Source organism: Cornus florida, unplaced genomic scaffold (assembly GCF_030987335.1).
Source record: "Cornus florida cultivar Cherokee Brave unplaced genomic scaffold, ASM3098733v1 CherokeeBrave_3.0.0_Hap2_Chr08, whole genome shotgun sequence".
Taxonomy (NCBI): Eukaryota; Viridiplantae; Streptophyta; class Magnoliopsida; order Cornales; family Cornaceae; genus Cornus; species Cornus florida.
In genome coordinates this window covers 53,740,454-53,747,322 of record NW_026775578.1, presented here as the reverse complement: position 1 = coordinate 53,747,322, position 6,869 = coordinate 53,740,454, and the positions used below count along the sequence as shown (strand labels likewise).

The following is a 6,869-nucleotide window of genomic DNA, read 5'->3' as shown; positions in this document are numbered from 1 at the left end:
TCTAACGGAAACAACGCTTTCGGCAGATACTTTGGGCTGAGAAAGAAGCCCTTGTCCGGTTCTCGACCAGGCACCACTTGAAAGTAGAGGAGGACCCTTTATGGCCAACCAACCAGGGTCTTATTTGCCATAGCTCGGTTCCAGCTAAGCAAATCTCAGTTCTTTCCCCTTTACTATAAGAATATGCATTAAGGTCTACTACAGGTACCACACACCCTTTCTTTTCATCAAGTGAAGTGGAAAACTCTTCCTGGTTGAGCTTGATTCAATGTTTGGGTAATTGTTTCCCTTTTCTCAATCCGAAAATCTTGTTGAAGGGTATTTAAAATTCATCGGCTGCTAAACCTGACCCTTAGGGTTATGGGTTCATGGGTCCGAAACTACCCTTATTGCCACAATTTCCACTCTTGTGTTGTTCTAAGACCTATAGGAAAAGCCTGGCACAACAAAACACAAAACTACATTATGTAGGTAAGGAGAGGCTCCCTAATAAGGAATAGGGAGCGCATGAAGAAGGTGCTTAGAGGTACGAACACGTACCGTTACTACCGCAAGTGTTAGAGCAGATGATGGCGATATGGCTGACTCCCCGGGCAGATTCAGAGTGCCAAAAAGACCCCTTTGTTCGTGTAACATCCCTCGTACCAGCATTTATTGTGATTAGATGGCCTCATAAAAAACTGCAAAACCTAAAAGGGACGAAGAAAGAGTCAATCCATCAACAAGGGCGGATAAAGCGGTTTCGCGCTAAATCCGATGGTCATTGCATTCGTTTTTGACATGAGATAAATGGGCTTATTTGACATTTGTTTGACTTGACATGACGGTATACCTCGTGATGTCTAACCTTGATTGAGAAGTTGCCTCAAGCTTAGTTGCACAATCTTCCTATTTGAGTCGTATTGATGAGCCTCCCGCAACAGACAAAAGTCAGTTTGATCATGCAGGTATAGGGGACCCTTTTGCCGGTCTAGTGAAATGAATGGAGACTTTTTGCCTTGCTTTTGCTCCTATCTTGTGGTCACTTACTAAGAAACTTGACTGAAGAGCAGCTTTGTCCACCCTTGTTGGTTGGCTATTATTTTCCCAAGATTCTAACTCCCTTCCGCTTCTTTTCCTAGTCTCCCTGCACATGGATTCCAAACAGTCATTTTCCATCTATATCAGCTTGTAGACTGATAACATCAAACTGCTGCTATTATGGAGAATTTAGAAGCCTTCTTTAATCATTAGAGCTTTAGCTTGAAACCATTGCTTGTGGGGTGCTCCCTATTCCCTTTGCTTCTTGTTTTCGCGTCCCTCCGCCCTCGTATACATAGAAGGTTCAAGGCCCCTTCCCTAAAGAACGACTCGCCGATCGGTCAAAAGCAAAGTCATTTCGGAAGGAGTGGTCGAGGAATTACTGTCTACCCTTGAACCAGAGTAGCTGTTAACAAAGAACCTGAAAGGTAAAAAGTGAAACCTACTAGTAGAACATTTCCTGTCAGTCGAGCTTAGTCAGATAAATTGACCATTTTCCTTTGTTTAGTCCAATGACAACGGAATCTCGATTCAAGTATGGCACAAGTCTGATTTCAAGGGTACTTTTACGCCGGCACCCACGCTAGGCTTCTTGCAGTGACAACTGAGATACTAAGCGTCACTGGAACACAAACCTAATCTCACTTTTTGGAACCTGTGCAAAACGGAATAATGAAAAAATGCCTTCATCAAAGAGCTTTAGTAGGCAATTCCCTTCTCTACTAGCATATGTTTTCATTTCTATACGAAATATAAATTTCTTCCGCTGTAACTTGAGTGAGCAACTTTCCCTTATTTCAGAGAAGAACAGGCGTGCAACTTTTTTGAAAGATCACCGGTAAATAGCTTTTTCGGTTGCGATGTTCAGAATAGATGATGAATTCGGGGGCGTAGGTTCAGGGCAGTAAACAGTCGATAATCTACTTGAATAAGGAAAGAAGGTTGAAAGTATGCGTCAATTGGCAATGAGTTTATGAAACTAAAAGAGAGTTTTTCGTCTTTTATAGGTTCTTGTGCGGGTGGGTGGTTCGAGATGAAGTTGGTGTTCCAGCGCTACTTAGTCTCTCAATGGATCGGTTCTTTGCTCTTTAATTTCCTTTTATTGACGAATTCTCTTTCATTGGAAAATCGCTCTCCTTTTCTTCGCCCAAAGCTCCTTTTTCGGGCTAAAGTGGAGAAGCAGTTTTCGATTTCTTGTCGCATCTTTCCGACTTCATTTTCTGAGATTGATTTTCTTATTCCGTGTCTGGTCGTACACTATTTGAATGGTTTGGTTCCGTTCTTTCCTTTTTTCCGGTATGCCGCCTTTTGATTTGATGGGCGAGTAGATAAATCAAGATTTTATTTTCACATGGTATTTCTACTCATATTTTTTTTCTTTTTCATTTACTTTTGTTGTCTGCATCTTTTAAAGGGGCGTGTCAACCTTTCACTATTTTTGTTCTATCATCCGGCTTTCGTACTGACTTTTTCTTTCATAATCCTTTATATATTAGATGGCCTTACTCTGATCACCCTGGTTGACTAGGCCTTCTGCATGTAGAGGCTGTTGAGTCCAGAGGAAAGAGAGCTCGTGAACGGCGCTCTTCGTTCAAAAGGGGAGGAAATTGACTCTCTTAAAACAGAGATTTTTTCTAACCTGGGCGACCTGATTTCTAACTGAGGGGGTTCTACAGGGCGTTCGGGCAAATACGGCGGAGGTAAAAATCCTGCACGCCATAAACCTTCTTCCCGGGCGCCCCCGACCTGTTGTCTTCTACTTTTCGCGAAATAAGGGATTCCTTATCCGTGGAAGGGGCGCAAAGCAGGTTTTTCCGTAAAGCCGTGGACACGCTCTTGGAAATGAAGGCAAATAGGGTTTCACGCGCTGAACTTTTGGCCGGTGCCCCCTTTCGTTCGTTGATCTGGTTGGGCGCTAGCACCCTTTTTCGTTTGTGCATCTTTCTTTCTCTCATGCTTTCCATTGGTCAATAACCAACAAAAGTGCTCAATAGTTCTTCATTACTCGTACAGGAAGGAGCTTCTTTGTGTTTGGAGGGAATCATTTTTTCTCAATCAAGAATGCCTCAACTGGATAAATTCACTTATTTCACACAATTCTTCTGGTTATGCCTTTTTCCTCTTGACTTTCTATATTCCCCTATTCAATAATGGAGATGGAGTACTTGGGATTAGTAGAATTCTCAAACTATGGAACCAACTAGTTTCACACCGGGAGAACAACATCCGGAGTAACGACCCCAACAGTTTGGAAGATATCTTGAGAAAAGGTTTGAGCACCGATGTATCCTATATGTACAATAGTTTATTCGAAGTATCTCAATGGTGTAAGGTCGTCGACTTATTGGGAAGCAAGAGGAAAAGAACTTTGATCTCTTGTTTCGGAGAAATAAGTGGCTCACGAAGAATGGAAAGAAACATATTCTATTTGATCTCGAAGTCCTCATATAGCTCTTCTGTAAATCCTGGATGGGGGATCGCTTGTAGGAATGACATAATGCTAATCCATGTTCCACACGGCCAATAAAGCATCGTTTTTTAATCTCGTTATGACTTATTCATCCGGAAAAGATTCTTTCTCCTCGATCAGAATAGTGTCATGGAAGGCACTACAAGAAAGATATACTCCTTTTCAAATCGCCGAAGATGGACGTTCAGAAAGGTTCTTGAGATTCTCCATTTCTCTAAAACAAGCAAGCATAGCAATACTGAGTAGGTAAAGGATGATGAATATGGAGTTCCCACAAGGGAGGAATAGTGCGGGAAGGTCACGATACCAAGCCTAGCCATTAGGAGAGTCCGCCCTTCTCACGTGTCAAGTTTCATAAATGAATGCCGGCGGCAGCGCAGAACGAACTAATCCTAGACCAATAAGTTTTTCAAAACCGAATTGAATGGAATTGTTACTTTCCTAAAATGCTTGTTGAAAATCAAAGAAAGAAGGCCCATTTTCCGACGTAGTTCGTCGGTCAAACCAACGATTCTCTTCTCAAAGTAATAGAGAGCTTTTTTTCTAGTTAGACGTCTATCAATGCAATGAAAGAACCATCCCTTCCTATTTCTTTTTCCTGTCAGATAGAAAGAAAATCCCCCAAGAGCCTTTCTTTACCACTTTAGGGGGTGAAGGGGGGGTTTCCATACAACCGAGAGGCAAAGTGGTTGATGATCGAATCTCAGAGGCATTCTTCTCATTTGGTAGATCCAAGTCCATGGCCTATTTTGGGTTCACTCGGAGCTTTGGCAACCACCGTAGGAGGTGTGATGTACATGCACCCATTTCAAGGGGGTGCAACACTTCTCAGTTTGGGCCTCATATTTCTCCTATATACCATATTCGTATGGTGGCGCGATGTTCTACATGAATCCACGTTGGAAGGACATCATACCAAAGTCGTACAATTAGGACTTCGATATGGTTTTCTTTTGTTTATCGTATCGGAGGTTATGTTCCTTTTTGCTCTTTTTCGGGCTTCTTCTCATTCTTCTTTGGCACCTACGGTAGAGATCGGAGGTATTTGGCCCCCAAAAGGGATTTGGGTTTTAGATCCTTGGGAAATCCCTTTTCTTAATACCCTTATTCCCCCTTCATCCGGAGCTGCCGTAACTTGGGCTCATCATGCTAAACTCGCGCGGAAGGAAAAACGAGCAGTTTATGCTTTAGTAGCTACCGTTTCACTGGCTCTAGTATTCACTGGCTTTCAAGGAATGGAATATTATCAAGCACCCTCCACTATTTCGGATGGTATTTATGGTTCTACCTTTTTCCTTAGCAACCGACTTTCATGGTTTTCATGTGATTATAGGTACTCTTTTCTCGATTGTATGTGGTATTCGCCAATATCTTGGTCATCTGACCAAGGAGCCTCACGTTGGCTTTGAAGCAGCTGCATGATACTGGCATTTTGTAGACGTGGTTCGGTTATTCCCATTTGTCTCTATCTATTGGTGGGGAGGTATATGAACGAATCAGTGGATTGAGGAATGAAAGCTCGAAGACAAAGAGAACCGGGCTTTTCCAAAGAATAACTACTGCTTTTCCACTCCCTTTTCTTATAATATACAAAAAACTCTATTCCACTTTCCTACCAAATCTTTCTTTATTCTGGCACATAAATGAAGGGATCGGAGAGATTATGGCAGATCATGTTCACCAAGAAATGACCCGAAATTGGATCTTGGTCTATTTGAGATTGTTCTTTTTAATCGTAATCAAAGATGTTTTCTTGTTTCTCGTTTCTTTTCTGAACAAATCGAAGAACCTAATGGATCGAACTTGAACTCTAGGTGACTTTACAGAGGACCCCCGGGCGGCAAAGCGGTTGGTGGATCCAACCACAGGAAAAATAGGGTTTCGCTAAATAAATGCAGAAATTCAAAAATGATTCAAAAACCTCTGGGGTTATTTAAAGCTACAAGCGGGGGATCGATAAGATTCTTCAAAAGCGAAGCTTCCCTCGGTATCGGACTATACTTTACACGTTTTGTGGTATAAAATTTCACTTCCCAAACCAGAGCCATCGGATTCCGTAGAAGTATTACAACCAAAAATGGGGTGGGTTTGTCAACGATATTTCACACCTATTTGATGAAAGGCATATCCCTCCTAAGGGGCATATCTAGGAAGAACTATCACAAGAGCTTGTTTACTAGAATGACGGACACGAGGGATATCGATATTGAGACATGTGGTAATATATTCATAAACCCACACAACTTGACCAGTGATTTCACCAGTCATTCTCTTATTATATGGCCAAAATGATCCTAACCTCATGGAACAGCTAAACCAATTTCATGGTGGTAGATTTTTGCTTTCTTTTCTTTTTTTTGTTTGTTCTGTTTTCTTATAACAAAATCGTTTTGTGTGTGTGAGAGAGGGGGGAGAGAGCAAATTATCTGAAACCCATTTTTGATTCCTTCTAATTTCACATTCCTTTACCATTCGGAAAAGGGAAAAAAAAAAAAAAAAAAAAAAAAAAAAAATCTCTGCTTTGTGAATGTTGTAACCAGAAGATAAATTTAATTACAATTTTTTTTTTTTTTTTTTTGATTTTAGCATTGAACTATGTTTTACTCTTAGATGCTTGATGGCATGAAGTATGTGTGAATGAGATAGAGTGATGGAGATTTTTTTTTCCTGCTCTGCCCTTGTTGTGGAGATTGGGTTAAGCTAAATTGTAGAGATTTTCTTTTATTTATTATTTGTTGAATAAGTTGCATATATATAGATAGTGAAAGAGAGGTTCAGTGTTGATAAACAATATATGTGTATATATACATATATATAGATGGTGCATTGGGTGGGGAGAGAGGTTCAACGAGTAGAGACGATATATATATATATATATATATATATATATATATTGAGAAGAGCAGTGGTGTTTGGCTGTGTGGATAAGTTAGAAGTGTTTGGATTGATGGTAACAAAATGAGTAATGTTATCCTTTCATATTCATAAGGGCACTGTGGTCATATACATTCAAAATGCGTGTCAAACCAACAATTGGTAGGGTAAAGGCACCGGAATGGGTAAGTTGCAACCAAACAAGTAATTGAAGGGGGATTTTCTGCTACTTTAGAAATTCAGGGTGTTTTTTTGCCTATTGGGATATAATTGAGGGGGGTTTATTGCACTTTACCCTAATTTAAATTATATACAAAATTTTCTATTTCTATTACCAGGCTTATGTGTTTTTCTTATTCTCTTGCAATTCTTGTTAATTGTTAACAACAAAATTAGAACTCTCAGTAGGAGACTCCAAGTTGCCAATAAGATGATGTAGTGACAATGAAAATAATAATTTCATTGGCAGTAGCAAAAATTGAACTCTCATTAGGAAACTCCATAG

At 40.4% G+C, this 6,869-nt stretch overlaps 2 pseudogenes; both read left to right on the top strand.

Moving 5' to 3' along the window:
• The first annotated feature begins 3,061 nt into the window (after positions 1 to 3,061).
• LOC132268655 (putative ATP synthase protein YMF19) lies at positions 3,062 to 3,562 on the top strand (annotated as a pseudogene).
• Positions 3,563 to 4,182: 620 nt separating this feature from the next.
• LOC132268654 (cytochrome c oxidase subunit 3-like) lies at positions 4,183 to 4,981 on the top strand (annotated as a pseudogene).
• Positions 4,982 to 6,869: the final 1,888 nt, after the last annotated feature.